We start from the raw sequence: 14,214 nt of genomic DNA, 5'->3' as shown, positions 1-14,214 counted from the left end.
GAGTTCAACAACTGGAATTATTTTGACCGTTGCCTTGTCAGGCAAGTCAGCAAGATTTGTCAAATTGCACAGGGCATAATTGAACTCTGGATCTTCATATTGAAGAACGAAGCTGTAATTTGCTTGTATGAAATTTTTTATCCACACCACCAACTCTTCGACCGTGTCTGGCCTTGTAGTGGTGACCCTCCTGACATCGTTCTCGTCAACGAAAATCCGTAGCATCAATGGTTGTGCAGCCATCTGAGGGAGGGGACAGAAAGCAAGAGAGAGAGTGAGAGGCGGTTAAGCAGATTGACAAGAAAGAGGGAGAGGGCACAAATGCACAAGAATGAAAGAGTGAGAGCTTGCAAGACAGAAGGAGAGTGTGCGTGTGAGAGGATGAGAGAAAGGGCAAGGAAGAGGGAGAGAAAAAGAGCATACACTCACAAGAGGGAGAGACATACGTGTGTGTGTGTGTGTGTGTGTGTGTGTGTGTGTGTGTGTGTGTGTGTGTGTGTGTGTGTGAGTGAGTGAGTGAGTGAGTGAGATTTAGCAAATAATATATTGTTTCAGTGTTACCATCAGCTTTCCATTAATTCTGTAGGCTGATAGTGGGAAGACATCATTCAACGCTGAGAGCTGAACCACAGACATAGAAGGGATATCACCACCTTCAAGCTCATAGGATCGCAAATGTTCAGAGTACCATGCTGTCATTTTGTGACAAATGAAGCAAATTTTCTTGTTGCCTGCTACAATTTTTTGAATCTGAACAAATCTTGGGAGACCCGAACAGGCACCAGTTGAGAGGATCATACCCGGATGATACTGAACATTGTCTACACAGACTGATGATGCATCAAATGCGCAACCTGTGTTTGCAGTGCTTTCCATGACTTCCCTCTGAACATTCAGGGGTAACGCAGCAAGTATAAGGGGAGTTACTTTTGTAAGCTCAATTGATGGTCTGAAATATGAGACCGAGTCAAGGTGGTAAGTCACTGCTTTTTGATGTTTGGTAGCAAGGCTCATGGCAACATTCTTGAAATTTTTAGAATTGCGAATTGCCCCCTTGAAGAACTTGTGTTTCCCCTCGAATCGCATTGTCCAAACATGAGGCAGGGGGCCAAATTTCCTTGTGAGCTCGGGGTAGTGTTCAATGAAGTGATGTTTTGGCCGCAGACGAAAATCTGGAAATTTCAACTGCAATGCTGTTCTGTGATCTGATATTTTAGACTCCAGATATTGCAGTGTGTCTTCAGTGTGTCTTGGCGACATAGTCAATTCCACAATATCTTTGAGTAACATTAAGATATGCCAAGTATCATCACCTTCAGGCACAGCATGACCAATGAGAAATGGCAAGAGCCTGATAAGGCACCAGTTCTCATGTGCATTGCCACCAATAGTGTGACTGGAGGCAAACCCCTTTCCAATAAACTGGGGACGGTCTGTTTTGTCAGAAAATGAGTATTTGAAGAGCCTGATAGACTGATTCAATACATCAAGCGTGAAATATCCTTTGCCTATCAGGTCTTTAAGACAGAGTGACAATTCAATAGGAACGATCCCTTCTAAGACATCATGCATGATGTCGGGAGGGTAGCCAGTGAAGTAGTCAAGATTTGTAGTTAAGGGACACGCTGACTTGACACCGTAGGTTCGGGTCATATCTGGGTTACCCTCCACCTCTTTGACATGTGTGTCGTGTGTGTCTATGGTTCGGCTCTCAAAGAGGGAAGAACTCACCTCAATCTTGCTCAATTGACTCTTACTTGCCAGACAGAAACGACAAAACCGGTCGACGATGAAGCTCTCCTGGAATCCTGCAAGAGAGTGAGCACCAAGATTATCAGCACATACGTACAGCACTGTGCCCTTCACACTCGCCCCAAGTCTCTCAAGGAAAACCCCATTTTCTTCTAGCGTTTTCAGATCATGTAAAAGGGGCTCCAGCACTTTGGCATAGCCACACTGCTTTACTGTTGTTGTATTGCACAACATTGCCAGGTTGATCGTGTTGAGACCGGATCTGAATTTAGGCGGTATATTTGCAATGACCCAATAGACAGCACACATTTTGTGTTTTAATTTTGAACTACCAATAGGATTAGCCACCTCATAATCGTCAACATAAAGCCCAAGTGCAATTGTGAATTCCTCTGTAGCAAGTAGAGTGTTTTCCTTGAAGTACTGCCCATCTTTATATGATCTGTATTCCTGTGAGACATGCACTTCCTTTGACATGGCTTTCTGCAGCACGTCAGGTTTGTTAAGTATGTTCTGGAGCATGGGTATAATGGGGACATACGCCGATGTTTTTTTGCCCTTTTCAACAACATATTCTATGGGACTTACCTGTGCAAACTCCCTACGCACATACGCTGCTCTCCTTTTACTGGTCCCTAAGGGCCCATCCTTGGCACAGAATCTCAAAATGTTACTCTCTGACACAGCACTGGTAACCTCTTTGACTATGGTTTCATCTATATCAGCATAATATTTCTTTAGGACATCCCTCACTCTATTACACATCAGTGGCTCTGACATCTTGTCAAGTTCACAAAGCCGCTGTACCATTTCTTGCACAGTGCTTTCTGGTACATGAAGAACAGCTTGTAACTTTAAAAGCAGACAAGCAAAGTTGTGCTCAAGATCATGTGCTAAATCACAAGCATCAACTGTACTGCCTTCTTCACCTAACTCATCAAGATCAACAGAAACATCTGACATGTTCTCTTGGATCAAATCATTTTCACCATCATCGTCATCACCAGATGAACCAATGATCTCCGACTTAAAACACCTCCAGTCCTGCTCCTTGTGAAACCTGCTCTTGTGTGTTTTAAATGTGCCATAGACATTGCTGTTGAAATTGCAGCCTTTATAAGGACAGCTGACCTGATGTTTTACTTTTAAGTGGGCATTGTACAAATGCTTCATGTACTCAGTCTCAGAACAAGTCTCCGCAAACCCACATGATAGGCAGCAAAACTTATCTGGTGCACATTCACTTGGTTGCTTCACCAGAGATTTGGAGTGATGGCGGGTTAAGTGAACTTTCAGTGCATTCATTGACTTAAATGTACACAGACAATCATCATGTAAACAAGGGAATGGTTCTGTTCGCGCATAACTACCATGTTTTAACCTGTAGTGCTTAAATAGAAGTGCTCTTTTGTCGTAGGAAACAGAACAATACTTACACTTCCAAATCATCAGTAGTTGTCGCCAATTTTACACATCTATAAGAAAAAATAAATTGAAACATTTCATTACCGTGTTGTCACAGGAATTAATTTCATTGCATGCCTTATAGTGCTACATTAACATTCATAAGGGTCACCATTTCAGTCTCCATCACGCTCAAACACAACCCAACTAAATGCTGAACACCCATTTCCCAATGTGATGTGATTATTGATAATTATTCATCCACTATTTAAGTCATTAAATGTACAACTAAACTTTAAACGGCTGAAGACAATGAAAGTCGAGTGCAACAACCAAACATTGTGCGTCCCAAGACGTTGCTAACACTCCGATCACAATTGCTCCATTAGTAATAGACACGAGACAGCACTTTGTCTGGGAACAATCTGCACAACAGGGTAGAACTAAGGTAAAATGAATAATTACGGTGACACTACCGTGTCATGAAATTAAGCGGCGAAGATGGAAGACGTTCTTTCACCGGTGAATTATGGTCAAACTACAATTTGAACATGCTTAGGTATTACATTAGGCCAAATTACGGTAGAGACTGCCGTCAATATCAGCGAGTTTCTCTTATGACAGGCTCTACACTGTTGTCGCTACCCCAAAAAACAACGTGGTAGAAGCAAACAAACGCCTGTTGGCATAATATCTTATCACGCTTCGATGAAGTGGTGGTAGCATAGCCATCAGGTAACTAGCAATCAGAGGGTTAGCCACCGAATGGTATCTTAAAACTGCCTCAATGTAAACGAACACAACGGGCAAAAAGACTGCAGACGAAATAATTCAACAACAATAAAACTCCGATTTGACACATTAAGCCAAACTTTGTTCACTCACTTGTTCAAGGCGATTTCCCAATGCGATGAGTAGTTTCACACGAAGTTTCTTGTGGACAGGTGCCTGGCACTAGCAACAGGTCTGAACCAAGTGACCGACACACCGACAAAGCCAGTGAAGAGTAGTCTCAAACACAAGAGAAAAAGAACAATTGCAAGTCACAAATTGTCCGACTGTCTAAAACGAACACGCGCTGAAGGCTAGTTACAGCACATTGAGAGTAAATAGAATGGAGGCCAAATCAACGCTATTTGCCATTCAACGCTTTGAAGCCAGATTTGGGAACATTCCACCTTACATTCCACCTTAGCAACGCCAACGCAGGTGCTGATTGGACAACAAAACACCCAATCAGAGAATGCTCAGTTCAAGTCATGTCCCGCCCCTCCCACGATGGCAATAACAAGGGTGAAAAATTAATATCACGCTGCGAGGGTGCTACTGAACCAACCCACTTTTCGGCTGTGCGACTGGTAAGTGTCAATAAAGAAACCTTGATTTTCACTGAAACATAACCCATTAAAAACTTCTGATCAATAAGTGTGGCGAATATCAATACATAACGGTAATGAAATATTGAAGGGTAGTTTTACAATAGCGCTTGAGTAATATTAGCTTAGCTAGCTAGTCCCATCCTCATGTCACCCACTTCATCACGTTGTAATTGATACGTTATGACAGGAAAAAATGACTATTGCATACAAGTTGGACAGTCTTACAACATGCAATCTGCGACTATAGTTGTGAGCCTTCTCTCAAAACAAGCTAGTGATCACTCAAAGCAGGACATAACGTCTACTTTGTGTTTTGATTGAAAGCAATAGCCTACGTTCTTGTGCTGCCATGTCTGTGGGCATGTTCTTCAAAATATGTTCAAGATCAGATTAATTGACCCCCACGTACTTAATGCATTTACCAGCTATCCACAGCATAGACTCCAGTAATTCATCATCAGATGTGTAGGCTTTGTATGAGTAGGCCAATTTGAAGTGCCACCAGAAATCTTGATGTGCCCTGTATTTAATTTCTAGCCCACCACACACAGTATCCTGACGGTGGTGTATAGTAGCTAAACAGATATGAAAGGTCAACACACACTACTGCTAAATCGGTGTCAGAAATGCCAATGTACAGCTATTACAAAGATATTTGTCACTAGAATTACTGAAGTAGAACATGAAGTGACATTGGAGTGAATTACCTTTATGTGCAACGGTTGTTAAAGCATGTATGACATTTTTTAAATGATGTGGTGTGTTTGTATATGCTTGAACATCCCACAGACAAAACAGCTATCCAGCTATTTTCATACACCATGGTACCAAAGCTTCCTGATTAAAACTTCCTGGTTTATTTTCTTCATATTTGTTCATTCAGATGGGTGTGTGGCGATCATGAAGATGGAACCTGCCAGCGAGCTCCAGCTCCAGCCCTTTATCCTCCATTTAATAAGTAATTTACATTTCATTAAACGTACCTCATGTCTCAACCAATATGACTTAAGTAATACATAGTACTGCTTTCAATCCCTGAAGCAATGTGGTGACCAACAACACAAGAAGAACCCCCATGTACATGTACGTCATGAATCGTGTTGATGTTTAACTCATTTCTTTTTTAAATAAACACTTACTATTATCATCCCAATGTTTCTTGTGCTTGAGACCTGTATATTAACATGCTTTTACCATTTGACTTCTCATAATGCTGAACAGAAAAGGCCAGAACAGGTTTTACGTATGTGTAATGTATTTTTATATAGTGCTTAATACTTCATACGGGCATTACTTAATAACTACTTACAATTTCAGGATTTAGCAGTACAAATTGTGTAGTTTATTTACATATTGTTTTGGTTTGTATAAACCAAACAAAACAGTTTTTGTTTGTCCTTGCAATAACCACAGCAACACCATGGAAGGCCCGTCACAGCAGCTGATGATGGGCACCCTGTCAGATTTGGTTTGTCCATGTTCTAAAAAGAGCAAGAGAAAGGGTTGACAAATTATTTTAGACAGTTCAGATAGTCAGGTGTCAGAACAAAGGCCCAGTGGCCTCTGAATAAGAGGCTTAGTTCTGCCTGTTGTAGCTAATTGTAATATGATGTTATGGACCAAAAGCCGTGAAAGACAGATGAAACTTACGGGCGACGCGGATGGTGTCCTTGCCAGCTCTTGGAGGTCCTCGGGTGACTCTAGGCCACACACAGTAATCAGTAGTCCGCGGGGCCGTGGAAGTCCTCCACCTGCTGACGGGTCACGTTGATCACCACCTCCCACATCTGCTGGCCTGAAACACACAGCCGTGGATATAGTACCAGTTATATTTTATTACTATACACAAACATATGAGGGTGATCGCTTTACTCGGGAAATAGGTCTTAGGTATAGAATCAGGAAGCATAATGTAAAAATTTTTTAAAAAACTAACATCTAAGTGTAGGCCTAATTTCAGTCTCACTTGCTGATGTGTTAGGTTTGTTATGCGATTGCTAGAACCAGGCTTGTGATAATGACTCACGTGTGTAATATAGTGTAGAGATGGCAGTCGTGGCAGTGGCTCAAATCCTTATCCAGGAGTGGTCCTTCTCTGGTGTGCCTGCTGAGGTGTACTGTTCAGACAGGTACAAAAAAAGGCACATGGAGGGTAATGAGAACAACATCCATTTTGTATACAAACAACTTTAATAACTTGTATATTAGTGGCAGGTTTTGGGGTTAAAAAACATGTCAGCATGGTATGAATATCCAGTAAATAGATACTGTATGAGGTATATTTCATTGAATGGCACTTGGCCTGTATGCTACAGCCATGGATATGGACAATAGTCTTGTATTTTATTAATTATAACAATAATAGCTGTACAGAGGAATTGGATCTCAGGTCTAGGGTCAGGAAGCATATTGTAAAGGTAGTATTTGAAAAATTACTAAAGACCACATTCACAAGGCAATTTACAGTACCTCCTAGGCTCTTGAGTTCCCAAGGAGAAATGTGATATCCGCAACAGAGTGGTACATGTCATGGCATTAGCACAATCTGGGTAGGCCTACTTGACTGGCAATAGTCACATTAACAGACTAAAGCTGCACAATGTATTGATTGACGTTAATTTGCTTTCTTATACTGGGAGTGTGTGTACTTACATGTGGTAGCCTACTGACAGATTCTTGTTGGGACATCGCATCTGCAATGACAGAAAACAACACAAGGGAGAACATTACTCCTAAGAGGAACGATGGCATTGGCCTCCATAGTTTTAGAGACAAAACGGTACCGTCCACATGCAGCACAATGACAAACATCTAACTTCAGCGCATGGGTATCAAACATTCAACTTTCACATGTCAACAGCCTAAGCATGAATATGCACAATATTAAGACGACAGATAAAACATTAAACTATAATCTCCCGGTTGCTCGCGCAAAATTTCGCGGTATGAAAATGACCTCCGCGAATTATATTAAGCAATGTCTCAACATAAATTCTGCTAACTGAGTCACCCTACAATATGAACAATAACTGAGGAATGATGCATTTTGCAGGTGTACGCCACAAACCTAGAACTATTCTAGTTTATGTGCTCAGACTATCCGCTGAAATGAAATTATAGTGAAATGATGACAAGCAAAACTATCTAACCTGTCACCTGTGCAATGTTACGGTTTTGCTATTTAACTTCTAGCTAGGCTTGGGATGTGAAATAAACAAACCCAGTCAGTCAGGCAAGTCACCTGACGCCGAAGTCCTGATTGGAAATTATGTTATGCCACCACAACTTCTACAAACAAATAGTATGTCAGCAAACAATCCACCACCACCAATGCCCTGGATTACTAAATGAGCTTGAAATTTACCTTCACCAACTTTTGTGTAAAGTCTGAGGTGCATGTAGCATGCTGAGGTGAATTAGTTAGCATAGACACGAACCAAGGATGTCTAAATAAAACAGATTTGCACCTGCTACTCTGCAGTAGAACTGATTAAGTCTACACTAAACCCAATGTACGTCAAAGAAACACAGTTTGCTTATATACTTACATACATTCATGTTAGAAGTTACTTACAGACCGACAGATGCCAGTCACTTTAATGGCATGTTTGATGGAGACACGATGCAATAATAGAGCTAGTCTTAGCATCATTACACTCAACATGTGTCGCTGACAGCGCTTAAAAAACAAAAAACAAAACTTGAGGCACATGCCACAATGTATTTGCCCGCCATATTATGGCTATTACTATGACCACAGTGTTATTTAAAAGTCAATGTAATTTGCTATGCAAACAAGTTTGTCAGTCATGTTGGTCAAACAACTGTAATAAAATGTTTCATTTTACTTACCTAAACATCAGCGCTCCAGCTCAGAGTACCGATAAGTACACCCGACTTCACAAGGAGATCCAAACAATGGCAACAGTAGATCAATCGATAGAGTTGATGTTCAAAGTTTATGAAAGTAATATCAGGAGCAACACACAGATAGACAAGATTTCCCAGTCCCCCAGGCTCGCACAGCCAAGTAGTAGTCATGACGACGGCCCTCTTGCTCAGCGTGCGCCTGACTGAAAAGAATCCCAACTGTCAATCAAACCATCTTCTGATGCTCATTGGTCAATTTAACTTTTAATATCTCTCTAAAATAAAACTTCACCACAAAAAAAGACCACCCTGGTAAGTTGGAGAGCAAGGGGACCTACTAGTTGAGCGAAAAATGATCCCCCTGGAGTGGCATTTAAGGGAGATATAGGGTTTTATGTCTCTCATAGGAATGAATGGGATTTGGCCATTTTTTGGTCTTTTTGGGTCCAACCTTGGCTCCAACTTGGCTTCAACTTGGCTTCAACAATGAAATAGAATTTTGGCCTCCATTCTATTTACTCTCAATGTTACAGCAGCAACAACGTGTTCTGTGATTCGAGTTCAAGTGCAGCCGTCTTGATTCCCGGACCAGAGGCTCCAGTATGCGTCCTGTACCACGTAGTCGTAGTGTGGGAAAAAAACGGGAGCGTGCACACAGACCTGTACAGTGAGCGTGCAAAATCTAGTCAGCACGAAAGACAAACAACACAATAGGTGCCACACAGGGCTGGCTTTTAAGTATTATTTGCAAAATTACGGTTGTCAGCATGGAATTTCAAGCACAAACTACACAGTGGTAGACATCAAGTGTAGAATGCATGAAAGATGCAACAATGATAGGCCTACATTTTATTTTATTTTATGTTATTTTATTATCACTTGGCCTACATTAAAACAGAAATAACAAAGCATCAATTAATACATCACAACTAAAAATATGATAGGACCTAATTGTAATAGGCCTATACAGGCTAGTTGTTAACAGCAGATCTGCGCCACACCGTCATCTCAATAATAAATAGGCCTTATTAGGGGCCAAGTAAAAAAAGGGATAGGCCTAATTAGTCTAACAACCACCAAAATGTTTTTACAGGCTATTTTCATATCTGTCATTAAACAGTTTGGCCTCCCCATAAAAAGATGACTTTGTTTAGACCATGATAGGCTTGGCCTATAGCTTATTCGTCTGTCTCAGCTTTCACTTGAGTTGGTCATGCATGTTTTATACAATTCATTAAACATTTTGGTGATCAGATTGCCTGATCTGAAATCAACACTCCTGCCAGAATCCCTCAAATTCTAGGCAGGTCAGCTGATATGCTGTCCAATCCACTTGACTCACCAAGCCATGTTCAATTTGCTTAAATTGTTTAGTTTATTGAAAAACCTGAAAGTATAAGTGTATTGTAAGTCAAATTAGTCAAGTCTAATTATATGTGTTAGTAATGCCTTAGAACGTAAAACATTAAGTAAAATGTAATGAACTTTATAATTTTACACGAAATCCGGGTTAACAGTGTACCGCCCAGTGAAAATGGCTTTTAAAATGGCTGTGTTTAGACAGCATAGTGCTGTGGGGGAAAAAAAGCCTATTTACTTTTAATCAACAGCGCCCGTGGCCCTCACCCCTTTCTCCTGAGGCTTGGACTCCCTCTATGTGTTAGCTGGTCACATAACAGCGAGAGAGAGAGAGAGAGAGAGAGAGAGAGAGAGAGAGAGAGAGAGAGAGAGAGAGAGAGAGATAAAGACAGACAGACACACACACACACACACACACACACACACACACACACACACACACACACGCATGCACGCTCACGCAATACTCACACTTTTCTGGATCCGGGCAGCTCATCAACCTTCTGTACAAAGAGTCTATAGCTATCAAGCTGAACCTAACAGGGAAAAAAACTATCATCCTGCAGAAACACACACAAACCACTCACTTACGAAGAAACAACATGCAGAAGATGAAAAGAATGCCCTGAAATGAGTTTTCAAGCTGAATATTAATGAGCAATGAGCAACAGAGAGGGAGCACTTGCTCCCATCATTTGGCACAGATAGCTACCTGGGAGCCACGAAAAGAAGCGGGGATATTGTTTATTCTTTCTTTATTATTCTTTGTTTTTTCATCTCCAAAGTTGCCATTGTCTTTCCATTTTATTCACAGTATTATTTTATTCATTTTATTCTCTCTCTCTCTCTCTCTCTCTCTCTCTCTCTCTCTCTCTCTCTCTCTCTCTCTCTCTCTCTCTCTCTCTCTCTCTCTCTCTCTCTCTCTCTCTCTCTCTCTCTCTCTCTCCACTGCTCTTTGTCTCTCTGGACATTCCAATACTTACATAATGTGTGTGTTTCTCACTGCGTCTATCCATCTGATTTTAATTTCCCATTCCCCATCTCTTTCTCTCCTTTCATCTACCTCTGCCACCGGTTCTCATTTCATTCCTTCAACTTCTCTCTCTCTCTCTCTCTCTCTCTCTCTCTCTCTCTCTCTCTCTCTCTCTCTCTCTCTCTCTCTCTCTCTCTCTCTCTCTCTCTCATATCCCCATACAGAGTGTGATGCATGCATACAGCAGTGCTAATGATGTGGGTTGGGGTTGTCTTAAAGGAAATGTGTTTTTCCTCTCAGCAGTGCTGCCTCATCTCCCTCTGTATTCCCTCCCTGCCTCTCTACTCGGCTCTGCTTGCCTCTATTCTACTCTACCGTATAGTGTGCTGCTGCATTATTCTGTATGGGGCCCTAAATCGACGCGGCTGCCATCAGTGGCCGAACGATTGAACACGGTAACCCCAGAACAAAATACAGATCGGGGCCCCCCATACGGCCTGCCAAGGTCATAATATGGCCCCTGCCATCAAGAGTAAAGGTATAATAAAAGAATTAATTTTATTTTTTATTTCATTCTTTAAACACCCCCACGGATGCCAATGCATTTTAGATGCCAATTTTTATAATAACTGCTCCACTTCTGCTTTGTAAAAATGCAGTGTTTAAAATGCTTGATTTGTGTATTGTGAGATTAATATTTGATTTTTTAAATGTATATGCAGTGAAACTGAAGATAAATTTCCACATTGCAGATAATAAAGCATTCGTATTTGTATTCATATTCGTACCCGTACTCGTACTCGTGTTTGTATTCGGTCTGGGCCCAGGGGCAAATGCCCTGCTCGTCTCCCTGGCTGCCACAGACTGATCCGCACTGCAGGTCATTTGCCTCTAGCACCCTTATTTCCACAGGCATTGTGTTTGTGTCCCCATCAAGCAGAAATAAGAAAGAAAGAAAGAAAGAAAGAAAGAAAGAAAGAAAGAAAGAAAGAAAGAAAGAAAATAAGAAAGAAAGAAAGAAACCAGTGAAGCGTGCTGCTGTGTGTGACTCATTTTCAGAACTGTTTTCAGAACGTTTTTTTTTCCTCCCCTCCTCATTTTCAGCGTTAGAACAGTACTCTGCCTGATGGAGAGCAACAATGCGGAAAAGATTTTTCTTCCCATCCTTTATTTCTCTCATTGCTCCTTTCGCTTTCTTTTTTGGACTTGTGTATTGAGCACTACATAGAAAGGACAAAGGAGAGAGCAGAAAGGAGAGGAGGACACATAAGGTGAAAAATGGATGATGAAGAAGAATGAAGGATGAAAGAATAAGTGAGCGCTGCCAAAAGGAGGAGCGATTTCATATATCTTTTGACCTTCACCAGAACTAATCCCTCTATCGCCGTGACAGCAGGCAGGGCCGCAGACAGCTTTGGCCCGGCCCAAGATAAAATCGTCTGAAAGGGCCCCCCAGCCAAATACATACAGTACACTGTAATGAGGACCCAATTCTGGGCCCTCCCTCTCTCTCTCCCAGGGCCCAGGACAGCTGTTCCCTTCGTCCCCCACTGTCGGCAGCCCTAACAGCAGGTCAGTGTTTTCGGAGGCATGGTTGGTCATCTGACCAGGTCTGCAGTGCACATATCAGGAGCTCTTTTCCAAAACACTATATCCACCATTTTTTACTTTTTGCTTTTTAATATTGGAATTGACTGTTAAGAAGTCATATCATCTATATGTAAATTCTTGCCATTCAAATGTTTTGAGAACATACTTTTAAAACCTCTATATCAATGGAATTCCCAATACAAAAATGTCAATTTCCTAAGATTCTATAAAATGGATATATCTAATTTTGGAAAAGAGCTCTTCATATATAATATACCGCAGTGCAAACATGTCACCACATGACACCATCACACTCAAACAGCATGGAGCGGCGAGACAAATATGGCTGAGGTGAGATGAATCAATAAGGTCATCTCCTCTCCTCTTCTGTTTGATGGAGAAAGGCCTTGTTATGTGACATGGTTTGGAAGGGCACGCGTGCACTGGACTTGCAATATCATGCAATGATCTATTTGCATTATGATGATGGTGGTGATTGCCGTGAAGATGATGATGATGGCAACTAAAACGCCAACGACGGCAACGACAATGATGATGATTTTGTTTTCATAATTACCATTGCATTGCTGAAATTCACACCCTAGATGTAGTCCATAAAATGGCATCATTAATATGGTTGTTCATCTCAAAGCATGTATTTGATCTCGAAATTCAGGAGAGAAGCTTTACAGTACTGGATACCATTACTCTGTTATTGTGCATCACAATGTAAACATGGTAACACTTTATTTTAGGGATACATCTATTAGCACTAATACATACAATATGCCTGTATAAGTAGCTTGTAAGGCATGTACAAAGCAAAATCAAACATTTGTTAGGCATGTATTCACAAATGTCTTGTTCATGCACAATAAGGGATTTATTACCAATTTAACCTTAGTAAGGACCTAGTAGGCCTTAGCTTTTGCTTAGTACATGCCTTACAAGTTACTCATGCAGGCATTAGCATTGTATGTATTAGTGCTTATAGATGTATCCCTAAAATAAAGTGTTACCGAAAACATTTGACAGGCATCTGTCCAACACATCCTTTCCTTCAACATATTGTTCGCTCCAAAAAATAAAGGAAAAAAAAGAACAGTATCCAGTGTGCAGTGTTTAAAGAACTTTTCATATTGATCAAGTTTTCCTCCCTTACACCTGCACCTGGACAACTGAAGGGTTGTGCACAAGGACTTTCATGCGCTTTGATCACATCCTTTCCTTCCTTATGATCCAATGTGTTATGCTCCCCCTGTGTCTGTCTGGACTGTTCTAGCTGAGCACAGAAATGTTCACAACAACAACAACAACAACAAAACCTCAGACTCAAAAACTCATTAAGCTGTAATTTCCACACTTTTCACTGTGACTGAAAACAGTTGTAATTCCTGCCTCATAATGCAGAATGATCCAGCAGTGGAATCGAATCGGAGCTGTGTAGTTTGAGCCTAGCTTAATGGCCTAGCTTAATAGAGTTTCAAAAGAATGAGCCATTAGTCAATGCAGGTGGATTCACATTCTTCACCCAATTGAACAACTCACCATCGAAAAAATAAGGACTTCTGTTGCTCTGGTCTCTTTAGTCGCTGCATACACTGAATACACAGCATCTAAGGGCTAAGCTTCTGTATTCTTTTCTGCTCTGGCATTCTATTGCTCCAGCCCACCACACAGCAAATAGGCATACCAAACATATGTACCACCAACCCATCAATGGTGGGTAAAAATAAGGACCGGGTAAGCCACAACGCTTTATTCATGGTTGGCCCACAGTTAGGCTACCATATGTAATTACTGTGTAGTTTCTGGGTAACAACAGGGTAACAGAGAGAAGTAACATGGTATCTAACAGGTAAACAAGCACCATGTAATTGCCCAGAA

At 41.2% G+C, this 14,214-nt stretch overlaps 1 long non-coding RNA gene across 2 annotated transcripts; it reads right to left on the bottom strand.

The window, feature by feature from the left end:
- Positions 1 to 5,772: 5,772 nt before the first annotated feature.
- LOC134463151 (uncharacterized) lies at positions 5,773 to 8,769 on the bottom strand. Of its 2 annotated transcripts, XR_010037654.1 has the most exons (5): positions 8,388 to 8,769; positions 7,188 to 7,228; positions 6,562 to 6,652; positions 6,186 to 6,330; positions 5,773 to 6,016 (listed from the first exon to the last, which is right to left on the bottom strand). It is a non-coding gene; the product is annotated as an uncharacterized LOC134463151 (long non-coding RNA). The 2 variants fall into 2 exon arrangements; XR_010037655.1 differs by lacking the exons at positions 7,188 to 7,228; positions 8,388 to 8,769 and adding an exon at positions 7,005 to 7,169 and having other exon boundaries at positions 5,774 to 6,016.
- Between the last annotated feature and the right edge of the window lie 5,445 nt (positions 8,770 to 14,214).

The sequence above is a fragment of the Engraulis encrasicolus genome, chromosome 14 (assembly GCF_034702125.1).
Source record: "Engraulis encrasicolus isolate BLACKSEA-1 chromosome 14, IST_EnEncr_1.0, whole genome shotgun sequence".
Classification (NCBI taxonomy): Eukaryota; Metazoa; Chordata; class Actinopteri; order Clupeiformes; family Engraulidae; genus Engraulis; species Engraulis encrasicolus.
The sequence above is the reverse complement of the archived record's forward strand: the minus strand, read 5'-3'. Positions and strand labels throughout refer to the sequence as shown.